Source organism: Cryptomeria japonica, chromosome 6, assembly GCF_030272615.1.
Source record: "Cryptomeria japonica chromosome 6, Sugi_1.0, whole genome shotgun sequence".
Lineage (NCBI taxonomy): Eukaryota > Viridiplantae > Streptophyta > Pinopsida > Cupressales > Cupressaceae > Cryptomeria > Cryptomeria japonica.
The window spans coordinates 75,687,976-75,706,127 of record NC_081410.1 but is presented as its reverse complement, the minus strand read 5'-3'; positions in this window follow the sequence as shown (position 1 = coordinate 75,706,127).

Below are 18,152 nucleotides of genomic sequence, written 5' to 3'. Positions count from 1 at the left end.
GGAAAAATCATGGTGGGAACCTATCCATAGTAAGATGATACCCTGCACTAGTATATGAAAATATTATAATGGGGAATGCACATGCATTCAAACAAACTACCTAGAGCTCACTGCTCAAATATAATGGCTTAGAAGGCTACAATCCTCAATGAAGTCTCATTGACTTACAGTAAGATTCAGACTACAATCTGAAAGAAATGAACTAAAAGAATAACATCTTCAAATGCCTGATTACAGTTCTAGTTAAGCACAAATGTCTACCTTGCAACATTGATCTCACCTCCAACTCAACACCAAAGGATAAATCATTTGTTCACACATGAACCTCTCTGTGATAACGCAGACACAACATCGACACCTAAATTACATGACTATATCACCTATATATACAATTCATCAACCTTGACAACAAGGTCGGCTAAACCCTCAACCCTCAACTACAAAATTACATCACACGATACAAAGATCAACCACTAGACCAATATAATGATTTACATTGCATAATATGGTCTTGAAACAAATTCCCAAATGCACAACTCCACCAAAAATCATGCCAAGATCACCTGCAACAAGCTACACCACTAGGAAAACCACATAACACGAAAATCATCACTGGTTGATAGAAACCACCAAAAAATTGCACAACAATCAATGTGGATTGTTAAAACAAATAGGAAATGACTAAGAAACATCAACAAGAATGGTAGAATCATCAAAAACAACTGCACCGACACCACTTATCAAATCTTTATTGGTCAAAGTCTGAAAGCTCAAGAACACAACCAATCGGCAAATGTCATGAAGAAAGATAACTCGCGGAGCACCAAATCACAATCCATCTAAAATGAAGATGCACAAGACCATCCCAAGAAATATCTCAAAAAATTAGCACAAGATCTGTTCACACCAGAATATACTAGAGGATATACTGAATTCTGCAAAACAGTGATCAACAAACCAAAACAACAAATTGGATCATAAGATCTTCCCAATCTGCAATTATCAGAGCAATACACAGGAATATGTTGACACCAATGAAAACAACATATCCTAGAAACATCAATAACCAACAATATCCAACAATCTTCCCCTTTGGCATTGATGGAAACATATGAATGTGAAAAACAATCAATGCAAAGAAAAAAAGATATCTCCAACAAACTCCCCCAAAGATCAACAGTTTTTCGCTGTTTATCACATGATCTCTCTCCCCCTTTGGCAACAATGCCAAATATCTCAAAACAAAAAACCAAACTCTCTCCCCCAAAAAAGAAACATGAAACTCTGAAATCACTCCAAAAACACAGACTACTCCAACAAAGGAGCAACACCAACTCACCAATTCAGATAAACAGATAAAGCTCTGAAATCCACCAGATTGATGCAACTCAATGCATCTAGTTTTCATCAAGAGGGGTGGATACCCTTAACTTATCTCTCAAATAGACAAATGTATCTCCAGGAAAATGCTTAGTGAAAATATCAGCTATTTGTTCCTTCGTAGATACATACTCTAGCTCTACCTTCTCTTCATTGACTTGCTCTCTCAAGTAATGATATTTGATTGATACATGCTTAGTCTTTGAATGTTGCACCAAATTATTTGACATGTTAATAACACTGGAATTGTCATAGTATATAATAGTAGGCTCATCATAAATAACTCTGATCTTTCAACATTTGCTTCATCCAAACTACCTAACTGCAATTACTAGCAACACCAATGTACTCAGCTTTAGCAATAGATAAGGACACTGAATCTTGTATCTTGCTAGCCCATGAAACCAACTTCTTACCCAAAAAGAATGCTCCACCGACAGTGCTCTTTTGATCATCAACATCACCAGGCCAATTAGCATTAGTGTAGGCACATAGCATGAAATCATCATTCCTCATATTCCATAATCCATAGTCCTCAGTTACCTTCAAGTATCTGAATATCCTCTTCACAATAATGACATGACTATCTTTCGGATCAAATTGATATCTAGCAGCCATTCACACATCATGCATAATGTCCAACCTAGTCTAAGTAAGATATAACACTCCACCAACCCTATATCTATACAATCTTTGATTAGATTTAGGAGATTCATCATTCTTAGACAATTTGCAGCCAGTCACCATAGGAGTTCCAATCGGTTTGGAGTAATCCAATCCAAACTTCTTCAACAATTCCTTCACATATATAGTTTGAGATATGAATATTCTTTTTCCAGTATGTGTAATCTGCAAACCTAAGAAAAATTACATCTCACCAATCATAGACATCTCAAATTCCTTCTACATACCACCGACAAACTTCATGCTCAAGTTATCATCACCACCAAAGATTATATCATCAACAAAGACTTCAACAGTAAGGATGTTATCATTTTCTATCTTAAAGTACAAATTATTGTTAGCAAAACCTTTACTAAATCCCAATTTCAACAAATATTTATCTAGTCTAGCATACTAGGCTCTAGGAGCTTGTTTTAATCCATAAAGAGCTTTCTTCAACTTACAAACCATGTCTCCATCATCTGATAATGAAAATCCATCAAGTTTCTCAATGTAGACTTCTTCCTCAAGATCACCATTGAAAAAGGTAGATTTGACATCCATCTAATATACCTTGAAATCTTTATAAGCAACATAAGAAAGAAATAGTCTAACAGCTTGAAGTCTGGCAACCAGAGAAAAAGTCTCCTCATAATCAATCCCTTCTTGATATGAATATCCTTTGCAGACTAGTCTAGCTTTATTTCTGACAACTTCACTAGCTTCATTCAATTTATTTCTGAATACCCATTTAGTACCAATAACATTCTTATCCTTAGGTCTAAGCACAAGTTCCCAAGTATTATTCTTTTCAATCTGATCTAGTTCTTCTTTCATAACTCTCATCTAGTTTTCATCTTTACTAGTTTCAACAACATCTTTAGGTTCAACTTTGGAAATCAAGCATACTTCTTCAACAACTAACCTTCTTCTAGTCATCACACCTTTATTCTTATCACCAATAATTTGATTTTTAGAATGATTCAGTCTTACATACCTCAGAGTCTTCTGATTGTTCTGATTCTTAGGTTCTTGCACTCCTTCACCAACAACACCCAAATTAATAGTCTCTATCGGATCATTCTTCTTAGGCTTTTCAGGCTGAATAGGGGCTAAAACAATATGTTGTACATCATCATAACCACATGTTCTGATATCTTTCCCCAGGTTCTCATCCACCTTCACATTTGCACTTTCTATATCTTTGTTAGTCTCTTATTCTAGCATCGGTAGGCCTCGCTCTTTGTTAAATATCCCAAGAAGATACCTTTATCACTTCTAGCATCAAACTTTCCTATATCCTCATCTCTTTTGATATAACATTTGGTACCAAATACTCTGAAATATCTCACAGTAGGAATATTACCAAACCAAAGCTCATAAGGGGTTTTACCAGTATCTCCTTTGATGTGAACTCTGTTCAATGTGTAAACAACAATACTAATAGCTTCTCTCCAGTAGATTTTCAAAACATTTCCCCGAATCAGCATAGTCCTTGCAACATCCAAAATAGTTCTATTCTTCCTCTCAACAATTCCATTCTACTGAGGGGTTCTAGGAGCAAATAATTGTCTTCTAATCCTATGCTTCTGATAGAATGAATTGAACTCACCGGAACAAAATTATCCACCTCTATCAGATCTCAGACACTTCACCTTCAATCCACACCCAGTCTCAACCTTAGCTTTGAATATCTCTAATTTATCAAATGCCTATGATTTCTCTTTCAAATAGACAACCCACATCATCCTAGAATAATCATCAATTAGTAGCATAAAATATCTATCACCCTGCACACTTCTAACATTTATACGTCCACATAGGTTAGTATGCACAAGATCTAGCAATCCATCAGATGTATACTTTTTTCTCTTGAAAGAAATACTTGCTTGCTTAGCCAACTGACATTCCTTACATACCGAATTAGCAGGCTTAACAATCTTGGGTAGATCTCTAACAACATGTGTAGAACTTATCTTAATTAATAATTGAATCAAAGTTTACATGACACATTCTCCTATGCCATCACCAACTCTCATCAATCTAAGCAATCAAACAACTTTTCTCACCAGCATTCAAATGAAAAATGTTACCTCCAGTCTTAGTTCCAGATGCAATCTCAATACTGGAGGCATTTAAGATCTTGCATTTACCATCCTTGAATTGTATATCATAACCTTTATCAACCATCTGTCCAACACTCAAAAGATTATGTTTCAAACCTTCAACATGCAAGACATCATCAGTGTTATGCTTACCATCAAAATAAATAGAACCTCTCCCACAGATCACACAAGATTTGTCTACTCCAAAGCTAACTATTCCACCATCATATCTTTCCATACTCACAAATTTTCTTTTATCACCGGTTATATGATGTGAACAACCATTGTCAATCACCCATTCATCTTTCACTTTAACTTTAGCAGCTTAAGCTTTCTCCTCAATACTATAGCTAGTGGAATCAATAGGTACAGGTCCATCTTCCTTAATGGCAAGGAATATAACTTCATCCCCTTCTGATTCTTCATCTATAATACCTTCTTCATCATCATAATAATAGTTCTTTTGATTCCTATAATTTTGGTTAGGCTTGTAAGGCTTATCATACTTCTCATGCTTCTCATATCTATCATTCCTATCATGCTTATCAAACTTATCATGTCTGTCATACTTAGCCATTCTCTTCGGGCATCTAGAAGCAAAATGTCCTATCTTATTACAAGAGAAACATTTCAAAGGAAACTTTCCATCATACTTACTAACACCTTTAGGCACTCTCTGGGAAATCAGTGCTTCAAGTTCATCCAACTCCCTTTCTTTCTCTTCCATCTCTCTTTTCTCTCTTTCATATCTAGATATATTGCATTCATCGGGATCATATTTCTGCTTATCGGATATAGATGTAAATGCTTTGAATGCTGTCTCAGATTTTTCATGTGATTCTCCAAATTCGCTCAGCTCAAATGCAATAAGATTTCCAACCAACATATCTCTTGTCACTATAGTTACACTCTGGATCTCATCAATAGCAACAACCTTATATTTATAGGCAAGAGCCAAATATCTCAGCACCTTAGCAACAATTTCATCTTCTTCAATGGTTCCACTGATACATCTGATACTTAGGAAAAGATCATTCACCTTAGCCATAAAAGAGTGTATTTTCTCATCATGTCCCATCTTCAATGTCTCATACTTTCCTTTCAAAATTTGCAACTTAGCAACCTTCACTTGTTTATCACCTTTATATAAAATCTCAAACTTCACCCAGATCTCATGTGTGGTCTGAAGTCCCATTACATTTGTCATCTCAGAATCAGTCAGGGCACTAAGCAATGCTTCCTTTTCTCTAATATTGTGTTCAACTTCCTTAATCTCATCAGGAGTAGATGGTCCATTCTGAAGAATGATATAAGCATTCTTTGTAATCTTCCAGTAATCTTCACCAAGACATTTCAAGTGCACTTCCATCTGGTCCTTCCGTATAGCATAGTTACTTCCATCAAATCTTGGACTGCCCTTTTTAAAGATAACACTTGGAGCTTCCATCCTGGATCTCCCCAAGCAATTAAGATTCTACCGTAGGATCTAGATCTGATACCAATTGTTAACAACAACCAAGAAGGAAGACTGAGAGGGGGGGTGAATCACTCTTCACTAGAATAACAAGCTTAATCACAAAACACAAATATGATAAACTGCTGTAATAAGACAGATAAGCAAATTAACAACACAACACACAACACCAAGATTTTTGACGTGGAAAACCCAGTTAAGGGAAAAACCATGGTGGGAACCTACCCACAATAAGATGATACCTTGCAGTAGTATGTGAAAATGTTACAATGGGGAATGCACATGCATTTAGGCACACTTCTTAGATCTCATTGCTCAAGTATAATGGCCCGGAAGGCTACAACCCTTAGGGAAGTCTCATTGACTTACAACAAGATTTGGACTACAATTTGGAAGAAATGAATTGAAACAATATCATATTCAAATGCCTGATTACAGTTCTAGTTATGCACAAATGTCTGCCCTGCAACACCAATCTCACCTCAAACTCAACAATGAAGGATAAATTAGTTTTTTGCAAATAAATCTCTCTCTGATAATGCAAACACAACATCAACACTTAAATTACATGACTATATCACCTATATATACAATTCATCAACCTTGACAACAAGGCCAACTAAACCCTCAACCCTCAACTACAAAATTACATCACACGATACAAAGATCAATCATCAGACCAATATAATGATTTACATAGAATAACATGGTCCTAAAAAAATTCCCAAACACACAAATCCACCAAAAATCATGCCAAGATCATCTACAACATGCTACACCACTAGGAAAAATGCATAACACGAAAAATCATCACCAGTTGATAGAAACCACCAAAAACTCGCACAACAATCAATGTAGATCACCAAAACAAATAGGACAATACTAAGAAACATTAGCAAGCACGTTATAATCATCAAAAGTAGTTGGACCAACACCACTTATCAAATCTTCATTGGTCAACGTCTGAAAGCTCAAGAACACAACCAATCGACAATTATCATGAAGAAAGATAACTTGCAGAGTACCGAATCACGATCCATCTCAAATGAAGATGCACAAGACCATCCCAATAAATATCCCCAAAAATCAGCACAAGATTTGATCACACTGGAATATGCAAGAGGATATACGAAATTCTGCAAAACAGTGATCAATAAACCAAAACAACAAACCAAATCATAAGATTTTCCCAATCTACAATCACCAGAGCAATACATAGGAATATGTTGACATCAATGACAACAACATATCCTAGCAGCAATAGTGACCAACAATATCCAACAAATAAGTTAGATTTAGAGATAATGAGATATAAATATACATCAAAATAAATCTATAGGGAGATAGAGATAGATGGGATAAGATAGGGAGAGAAAGGAGGTGATAGAGACAAGTAATAAATATGTATAGGTTAGAGGGGGGAGATAAATGAAGAGAAGATAGATTATTAGAAAGATATAGAAATAAGGAGTGACAAGGATAGAGTAGGAGAGGGAGAGATAGGAATAGAAAGAGGGAGATATATGTAGAGATAGATGTAACTTGGGAAATATCTAGATGGGATGAGAAAAGGAGTGAGATAAGTAGAGAAAGAAGATATAGGGAAAATATATTTATAGAAGTATAGATATACAAGTGATAGATAAAGAAGGTGATAGGAAAAAAAAGAGATTTTGTATGCAAAACTTGTGAATATTTAAAGTTTTAAAAATGAAGGATTAACTTCAAATGATCATAATTAATTTTTGGTCTATATTCTAATAAAATTACCTTACCCATTTGATAGGTCTCTAAATTACCTTTCTAATGCCTATAAAAGATCAAAATTTTGATAAGAAACACAAAAGTTATGCCGATTTTACTAAATCATGTTTTTTTATGTTGAGTAAAATGGATATCCATTTTGGAAAACATGACATCACAATAATGATGTCACAAAATAGATATCCATTAATATCGGGTATCCGTTAATATCAGGTATTTGTTATTAACGGATATCCATTTTGGTTTAGTATTACCAAACCAAATTCAAATTTTGGTTGATTCATACAAAAATTCAAAGAGGATTTTGGCGTGTCTGGTAAAGTTTAAAACACTTTTTTTTTGCCATTGCCACTTTTTTGCCCCTCATGATCCTACACATACCTATCACTTTGTGTGAGAGATGGTTTATAATGGTAAATTATTGATAAATAAGGTTGATACTTTGGATAATGTATAAATTCTCTTATAAATGTAGTGATCACAAAATAGTTCTCTTGGTGCAGGAAGTGTTGGCAATTGACACTCATTGGATTCATATGTTTTCATTGATGGCAACAAGATTCTATAGAAGGCATATATTGACAAATATCGACATTGGAGGCATACACCAACATTGGAGTAATTAGGGTCATCACCGACATAGGCACCAACATCGACATCCAACACTTTAGTGTAGCCGACATCAGTTTGGGATCCGAAAGGTTTTATTTGTAAAATCATTTTATAATTATTGTATAGGGCCGACATTGAATATCTTTTATAACGTGTTGTAAAGCCGACATAAGGCATATTGTTTGTAAAGGGTATATAAGTTAGTTTATTAGGTCATTTTGATATAGTACAAGGAAGTAGAAAAATGTGATGCAAAAGATATGTATGTAGGTCATTTGTATGTTAAAGTTATAGCATGCAATGAGCAGTAGATGGTTTGTAAAATATTCTTGGAGGTAAGGAGATACCGGTAAAAGGGTTAAGGGTTTATGAACCAATATAGAACAAAGCTATAACCAGAACTCTTTTTGGCATTGCAGATGCATTTTGTGAGTTTACCATTACTATTTTATCTCAGTAGAAGCTTGTAGTTAGTGAAACTCTTTTGTGTTGAGCAGTGTGCTCTAGGCAGTGTGCCTTCCTGCATGTGCAGGCCCCCATGCTATGTAATATATTTCATATGGCCAGTGATTGATATTGTGGGTCACAAATCCCACCATGGTTTTTCCTCTTTGAGGTTTTCCACGTATAAAATTCAGTGTGTTATGGTGTTCATTCATGTGTCTGGTTTATTTACTTCATGTTATATGTTTCTTCATTTACCATTTTATATGTGTATGTTATAATAAGGTAAAATCTTATATTACCGACATAACACTGATTCAATCCCCCCTCTCAGTGTTCTTGGATTCCTTGTATTCCAACAATTGGTATCAGAGCCTGGTGCCTTAGAGGAATCTTAAGAGCTTGAGGAAGATCTTGAAACCAAAATCATTGAATATGGCTATGGAGAATGGTGTAGGAGCACCCTTTTGAGCTCTCCCTCCTTATTTTTTTGGTATTATGCTTCTTATGAAGCCATTGTATATAAAATAATGAGCCAAGTGCTCATAGGTCCTAGGTAGGGTCCTAGAGGAGATCTTAGGGGTCATAAGTCAAAATTGTGGTTTCCTTGAAAATGGAGGATATGTGTGTCCTGGAGGTGTTTAGGGGTCCTTCATATCATGGTGGTGTCCTTAGGTTGGCCCATTGTGGGTCTAGGAGTCATGAAGAGAAACACTGGGAAAGTTGCTCAAAAGTTGCATGACAACTTTTAAAAGTTGTCAAGCAACTTTTCCACCAGGATGTCAAAATGCTTAGGTTGGCATGGACAACCCTAAATGTGGCACACCGATTGAGGTATGGGTAGTATAAGATGTTTTAAAACCTAAGTTAAAGGGTTGGTTGTCAGAGATTGTACGGCTCAAGCAAACTGTATTGACTGTGACTATTTTGAGTTACCAGTCTGTTTGAATGAAGTTACCAAGCAAAAAAATGGATTGATTTGTGATAAAAATTGTGTGGAATGTCTTCTTTGGTGTATATATCTTCATTATGAGTGATTAGATTAGCTTTTTGTTTACTGATTGAGTGTGTTTGTAAATAGTTTGTGAATTGCAGTCTTACTATCTAGTTTTGGTCCGGTTTGAGTAAATGAAGTCTTGACTGCATTCCCCATTGTGGAACCACCATGAAACCATGGGGAATGGATGTGGAGACCTTGTACTATATTCACAAGCAAGCAGGGCCCTTGGAAATGCAAGGAGGCCAAGCAAATACCCATTCCTAGGCGAGACTGGACAGTGCTCGGTTAGGAATGGCTGTTGGTGCAGAGGTCTTGGAGAGCAAGGTTGATTAGTGGAGAGTGCATCCTTTGGAGGAAGTGCAGAGGAGTGAGTGAAGCATCATTGGTATGAAGGAGGAGCTTCCACCAATCCAAACAAGGTGGCTAGAATACAAAACCTTCACTATGACCTAGACATACTCTAAAACCCTCACAAAAACCCTTAAAAACCTTAAAATCCACCAAGGATAGAGTACAGACACTTGGAGGCCTAAAACCTAGAAAATCCTTGAGTCCTTTCCAAATGAATGGCAGCCCTTTTTGGGATATTGGGTTGTTTGTGCATCGTTTGTGAGTGGGAGCCCTAGAAGACCGGTTAGGAGGCCTAATTGGTCCTTATCCTTATAGCCCTTTTTGAAGGCAAAAACATAAAATTGTGAAATCGGTAAGGAGTTAAAGGCTTGAAACCTCTTGGGGGCTCATGAATGGGTGGAAAAACCTTTAAATAGACCTGAAACAACCTTTCTAAGACCTTGGAAAATGTAGAACAAGCTTAGCCCTTATTAGCCATAGTAAGGGGATTTGAGTCTCATGAGTAGGTGAGACCTTAGGAGCAGCATTGCAACTCATTGGTGGGTGGATTGGGCATGGTCAGGGGATTCCTCAAGCAAAGGGAAGTCCTAGAGACCCCGGGGTGTGTAGAGAACACCAAGTGATCCAAGGAAAGGTTCCAAGAGCATAGACTAGGCTAGTCTATCCCAAACCCCATCCCATCAGAGAAGCAACTTGAGATGGCACTTGAGGATTATGATGCAGAAAGGTTGAAGAACTTAAAGCTTCAAGATGAATTGAATTCTGCTAATGAATTCATTCTTTTTTTGCAAGAAAGGTTATCACCAACTCAAGCTAGGAAGAAGGAACTTTTGCAAAACTAGGATGATGAAGAGAAAAATGCACTTAAGGAACAATGTCAAAAGCTTAGTCAACAAAAAATGCTCATGAAGAATGAAATGCAAGACCTGACTATGAGGATGTCAAAAGATATTGAGGTCAGAAAGAAGAAGGAATAAAATCTTGCTGTATCTCTGAATAACAAATTTGAAGAATCTGGCAGATTGGCTCATGAGAATGATATGTTGAGAACTGATTTGGTACAATCCCAGAATAATGGACAAGAGCTTGAAAGACAAATAAAGACTTTGAGAAATGATATCTAACTACTGCAAGTGAGTATAAAGAAAAAATCAAGATTAGTGTCGCATAGTTGGATGATTTATTGAAAAGACAAAGGTAGAGTGATGATTCTAGAGGATTTGGATTTGAACAAGGTGAAAGCTCTGGTACTACAAATAAAGATCAGACAACCGATATGCCAAACTCATCAGACTAGAGGAAATCGGTAAGGAAATATAATGCTTACAAATTCAATGGTAGATACTTTGTTTGTAATAAATTTGGGCATATGGATAAACAATGTATACATAGAGCAAATCAAAACTACAATTCAGTTCTCGATTAATGCACAAATTGCAAGAAATATGGTCATAAGTCAGAAGATTGCAGAATGAATGTTAAATGTCATGCATGTGGAAAGTTTGGACATTTGGCTAACTAATGTACATCAAGGAATGACACTGGATATGTCAAAGCAATTCAAAAGAACAATGTTACATGTTATACATGCAACAAAATAGGTCATATTGCTAAGTACTGTAGAAGCAAGACTAAACCGGTTTGCAATGAGAAAGAAAATGAGAAAGGAAAGCATAAGGTAGATGAAATACAACAAGATCACACCAAGAGATGGGTTAGAAAGTCTGAAGAACCAAGTGGAGATGCATCGGTAGAATAGAGCATTCCTGCACCGACAGGAAATTCAACAGGTAACTGAGGCATACGCCTTAGGGGTTGGAAAAATCATTACAAATCTTACATATTCCCTAGAAGGGATCTAGAAAGAGATCTGGAGAGTTGTATTGATCATTGATGGAGGTTCATCTGACATAAAACTGTGAAACCGACATCTGATAGGGCACACCACTGAGCATTTATGACAGTGAAGGATTAGGACTTACTTGCTGATAAAAAGGGAAAATTGACTCATTTTCACTCACCCAATACTCGATCAAACCAGAGCAAAGCAAAGGCAAATCATAGGTGATTAAGAGCGAGCAAAGGCATTCTAAAAATATTTCCAGCAGTTTTCTAAGAAGTGATCAAGATCTTTCAAACCGACGATTGTTATCAAGGTATTTATTTGAAATGGCATTTAGATCATCATCTACTTCTACTTTCATTGCGAATCCCACTATTGTTGAGGTTAAGGATAGGCTGAGACCTATTTTCAAGGAAGTTCCTCAAATTGCAATGAAGGAAGACTCTACTAGCGCATTCTCGAGGGTTCCTGATGGCGTAGTTTATGTGGAAGATGTCAAGGCTTATATTCACTGCATTTTGGAGGATTTAGGCACTGAGGAAATCAAGGGAATGTATCAATCTGTGATACTGGGTAGCTCTGGAACAATCAAGCTGGAATATCAAATCATTGAAGACCTACAGTTAACCAGAATCCTATACATACTAGAATTGAAGAACTAAATGATTAGATATGTTCTAAGTAGGGTCCATAATAAATTCATCTGGCTGGACCGACCCCACATGATCACCAAAGAAGCAATTTAGGTGGTCATTGACTTACCCAAAGTCGGGCAAAACCAAGGAAGAAGATCTCCAACACTGAGGTTGAAAAGATCACCGATGCAACCCATGATGGAAGGTCAATGAGGATAAGCACCATTAAAGATAAAAATGAAAAATTTTCCAACATGATCATTGGCTACAAGGTAACACAATCAAGTCAATTGAACTCTGTTTCCAGTTCTTGTATCCATGCTGCATATCAAATGATAAAGGATGATGGAAAGTATGATTTGTGTGAATGGTTAAGAAATGAATTAATGATAATCTTGGAAAAATCAAAGGTGTTAAAAAAGGAACATTTCAGTTTGGTAATCTTATTGTCTGCTTGATGTTGTATTTCATGAATGAGCTATCGGGTTTGGGAAAGAAACGATGGGATCATGACATACCGGTAGGCATGCAGATTAAAGATGCAATCACCAATGTTGGCAGCAATAGGGATGAGAAGTTATGGGGCTTCATTAAATCTTTTCAAGAGAACATGAGACTGAGGGAGAGAATCTCCAAACACATTATGGAGAAATATTGAAATCCGTTTCATGGTAAAAACATATGAGAACCTCATGGAAATGGTGGAACCTAGAACAATATGGGTCACTGAATTAGGGTATGAAGTTTATGACAACATTCTAGAACTATATGCTAAAATACTGATTGATGCTCCTTTGGATGATAAGGCTGAACACTTTGACACTACAGAGGAGAAAATTCTTGAAGTTAAAATTGGCTTCAATAAGAAGAGGGAAAAGAAAATAGACAAAATGTTTGCCTTCGTTCCAAAATTTAATTTACAGGATAGATACAGAACTAGGTTCTGGATCTAAACCGGTAGATCAACTGGCAATGGCAGCTGCAACAACTGTAGTGAAAAGTTATCCTAAGGTAAAGAGACCAAAAACTTTCATGTCTCCTATTGTTTCTGATACAGAGGATATTCAACCTCTTGCATTTAGATGGGTACAAAGGAAGAAAGTTGACAAGCCTCCGATAGAAGAGAAGAAGATGGAACCAAGGAGGAAGCTAGTAAGAAAGGTGACAACAACATCCACACCTCCGACAAGGAAACCTACTCAGAAGAAGAAGCCTACTCCATCTGCTCCTGCAACCCCCAACAAGAAGAAGAAAAAGAGAGATAGATGACGCAATTGAATCTAGTAATGTTACCATCATCCCACCAATGAATTGTGCATAATTAATAGATGAGGTAACTAAAGATGGAATTTTGAAGAATGTGTCAAATTTCTATGAGCATTTAGATGACAATGAACAAAATGAAATGGAAGAAGCAATTTTGTTTCATTTAGACATATATAAGAAGGCTTTGGTAGAAATTTTGAAGGAAATTCCTTTATCATTGTATAATAAGTTGGATGCAATGAGATTAGATGCAATCAAGAGGTATAGAGAGATTAAAGAAGTTGAAATTCAAGGCATTTGTGGTACTATAAATAATGAGGAAATGAAAAGATGTATAGAAGTTGCAAATAGAACAATCTTTAGCAGCAAACCCTGACAAATAAGTTTAATGATGGGTAGAGTCAATGAAATAATAAATGAGACCAGAGATGGTTGGGATAAATTATTCCAAAAGAGTCCTGATTTCCTTACTTCTCAAGAAGAATTTGCTCAAGCAACAACTCCCACCATTCTGAACAGATCTAAAGGGAAAGGAATTTTGGGAAGTTCAGATCAATTTTGAATAAAACAGTAGATAATAAGAGTGTACAGACTATAAAGATAGAGACAACATTTGTATAGTCCAAGCAAGGTAATGCAGATAATGTACATGATACTGATAATATTATGGATAATAATCCATTGACAGTAAGATATATTGCACCAAGTAGTGAAGCCACCGGTGCAAAAGAGGATGAGAAAAGGGATACACCGGAAGAGGATAAGGAAAAGAAAGAAAAGAAAGAGGAGATTGATAAAACACCTAGTACTAAACCGATAGTTGATTCCTCAACAAAAATTTTGGCAATTGACACTTCTCAAGTTGAGAAGAAATCAATCACAAAGATGAGTCCCACAAAGCTAATGATGATGGCTGCTCAAAAGCTAATGAAGGAGGGATCTGCAGACAAAGGAATAATAGATCAGTCAATAACAATTTTCATACACTAATTCTGGATTGTATGATTGAAAATGAAGAGAGCCCTTTCGAAAAGCTTAAGATATTGACATAGCACATCTCTAAAAACTTTCAATCATTACAATAGATTTCCGACCGACAAGCACTTGAAAGATTTACTTTGGCTAAGAAAGCCGCTTTTGACCAGATTATTTAGACAGAGAAAAAGAAGATTGGAGAGAAACTTATACTTATTAAAAATTCTTTGAAACAATGTACTAACATCTACAGGGTCTGTTGTAATATAGAAATTCTTACAACAAATGTAGATAAGAGGATAAAGGAGTTACAAGAAAAGATTGCTAATATTACTAATTATTTTGATGGACTAACTTCACTTACAACATCTATTGATGGACAAATTTTGACTTTGGAGAACCAAATTTTTGCTTTTGAAAATGAAAGAGATAAGATCATTTGGAGAGAAAGGAGTCTCAGAGGTTTGGTGAGTCCAAGATTGGATTCACTTGGTGTACATAAGATGGAATGCATGGATATGCTTGCGAAGCCCACACGACAGAAGCCACTGAGAAAGAAACACTTGCACATTTACTGAGTGGACTTGTATCCATATCTGAAACATTCAAAACTGGCTCGGATACCTATGTACAATTACTTGAGAAAGCCTATCCAGAAATTTTGAAATTGGTCAAGCTCCAGTAAGTAATCTGTAATTATTCATTTTTTTGCACAAATTCTTAACAATTCTTTCAATTCTTTCATCGGTCTTTGGAATTGATGCCAAAGGGGGAGGATATGTATGTGAAAAATATGTATATAATCCTAGGGGGAGGATATAAGATAGAGAGTATATTGCAAACATAGTCAATAAACTCAAGGGAAGCATGTTTCAGTTTCAGTTGAACCGACAGGGAATCCATTTTTCACATGAGTGTTGCCATCAATGCCAAAGGGGGAGATTGTTGGCAATTGACACTCATTGGATTCATATGTTGTCATTGATGCCAACAAGATTATATAGAAGGCATATACCGGCAAATATTGGCATTGGAGGCATACACCAACATATACCGACATTGGAGTAATCAAGGTCATCACTGACATAGGTACCGACACCGACATCCAACACTTCAGTGTAGCCCACATCAGTTTGGGATCTGAAAGGTTTTATTTGTAAAATCATTTTGTAATTATTATATAGGGCCGACATTGAATATCTTTTATAATGTGTTGTAAGCTGACATAAGGCATATTGTTTGTAAAAGGTATATAAGTCAGTTTATTAGGTCATTTTGATATAGTACAAGGAAGTAGAAAAATGTGATGCAAAAGATATGTATGTAGGTCATTTTTATGTTAAAGTTATAGCATGCAATGAGTAGTAGATGGTTTGCAAAATATTCTTGGAGGTAAGGAGATACCGGTAAAAGGGTTCAGGGTTTATGAACCAATATAGAACAGAGCTATAACCAGAACTCTTTTTGGCATTGCAGATGCATTTTGTGATTTTACCATTACTATTTTATCTCAGTAGAAGCTTGTAGTTAGTGAAACTCTTTTGTGTTGAGCAGTGTGCTCCAGGCAATGTGCCTTCCTGCATGTGCAGGCCCCCATGCTATGTAATATATTTCATATGGCCAGTGATTGATTTTGTGGGTCACAAATCCCACTATGGTTTTTCCTCTTTGAGGTTTTCCACGTATAAAATTCAGTGTGTTATTGTGTTCATTCATGTGTCTGGTTTATTTACTTCATGTTATATGTTTCTTCATTTACCATTTTATATGTGTATGTTATAATAAGGTAAAATCTTATATTACCGACATAACACTGATTCAATCCCCCCTCTCAGTGTTCTTGGATTCCTTGTATTCCAACATGAAGGACATGGGCCTTGGTCACTATACTTGATTTTAATTTATGTATCTCTTGGATGTAATTGCAATATATAATGTCAAGTGGAATAATGTTAGGATAAGGTGACATTAACCTTGCAAATCCTATGCCATTCATATGTCTCCATGTTCCTTAGAAAGTGTTCCTTATGAGATGAGAGGAAAATATTTAATATTTGTACTTTATATGGACAATTATAATTGCATTTCAACAAGTGCACATGCAATGATGATAAGGATAATAAAAAATGGATAAAATACCCTCTTTTAGGTGTCTAGTTTGGGATATGAAGGGCCATTCTTTAGGTACCTAGGATCAAAAGAATAAAGGTTGTCCATTGGGAGATCTGAAGAGTCATTGAAGAGTTCTAGAGAATTCAAAAGGCTAAAGGCTTGAGTGGCTCTGAGTTAGGCACCTATTTTGGAGAAGTTTGAAGAAAATCAATATTTTATTATGTCTCTTAGCTATTCACTTTCTTAGGCATGGGCTTTTTCAAGTGGTTTCTTGTTTCTCGTTTTGGGAAACAACAATGGTTTTTCCTCTCTTAGTTTGTTATAAATTGGAGCCATGGTATAGTAGTTTCATCATGAGTTATTTGTAGGTTTTTAGGTGATTCCAAATTTAGTTAGAGAAGTAAAGTAAAGTGTATTATTGTAGCATTCTCTCTTTGGAAGAGTAATAATATACTTGCCCTCTTTCTCTAGTGGATTTTTTTTTCCCAAAAAGGTTTTTTCATGTAAAATCATGCCTCATTTGGATTAGTAATTTAATATTGTTGTTGAATGTTGCAATCCCTTTCATATTTCATATTTTGTTATCTTATTTCATATTTTTAATCACATAATTTTTTATTGCAATCTTTCTTCACCTTTATTCTTAACAAATTAAACTCTTTCATAGATAGTGCTACAAGAACAAAATCAAGTCCAATTAGGATAATAAATAAGCCCATTTTTTTGATGTTAAATCAATTTGTCTTGGTTTCATACTAATTTATAGCTATAGACCCTGCAATGCCCCACCAAGGAACCCCAAAGGATCTAGCTAATCTAACTCAACTAAGAAGTGCAATTATATTTGTTAAATAACTATGTTAGTGTAAGCATAACTCATACTCTAAGAGAAGGCAATAAGGTTGCGGATCTCTTAGCAAATGAAGGGGTCAATTTAGAGAATGAGGTTAAATATATTGGAGAAACTCATTGTCAAAGGGAGGTTAAAGAGCAATTATATTTTGATCGTATCAATGGATCAAGTTAATATCATGATTATATTTTGGGGAGCGAATTCCAAAGACAACTTTTGGGGGTGGATTAACTGCCAGTTAATGAGTGCTTTTTGGCATCATTTCCATGATCATATGTGTGAGGAAGATTATAATCATAATTGCTGGGTTTATGCGGCCATAAACATAAGTTTCAAAACAACAAAAGAGTCTGTTTTGTAACTCTAGAATTTACAAGCATTTGGGGTTTCATCTGTGGACTGTGAATTATTGCTGCTCATACTTCTACCTGGAGCTCAAAATGGGTGGTAATTTAAACAGGAACGATCCCCCAGGATGCAAAAATTGGAAGAGTGAACGAAAATTCTGGAGAAGAATTCATAGATATGGCTTTACTGACTATATGGAAAAGCTTCACAGAAGCAGAAATTCTGTATCTCACAGTTTTGCCAGAGGCTGGAGTAACAACATAGTCACCTTGTTTGAGGAGATATGGCAAATTGATGAGAACCTGGTCGCAGAGGTCATGAGTCTTC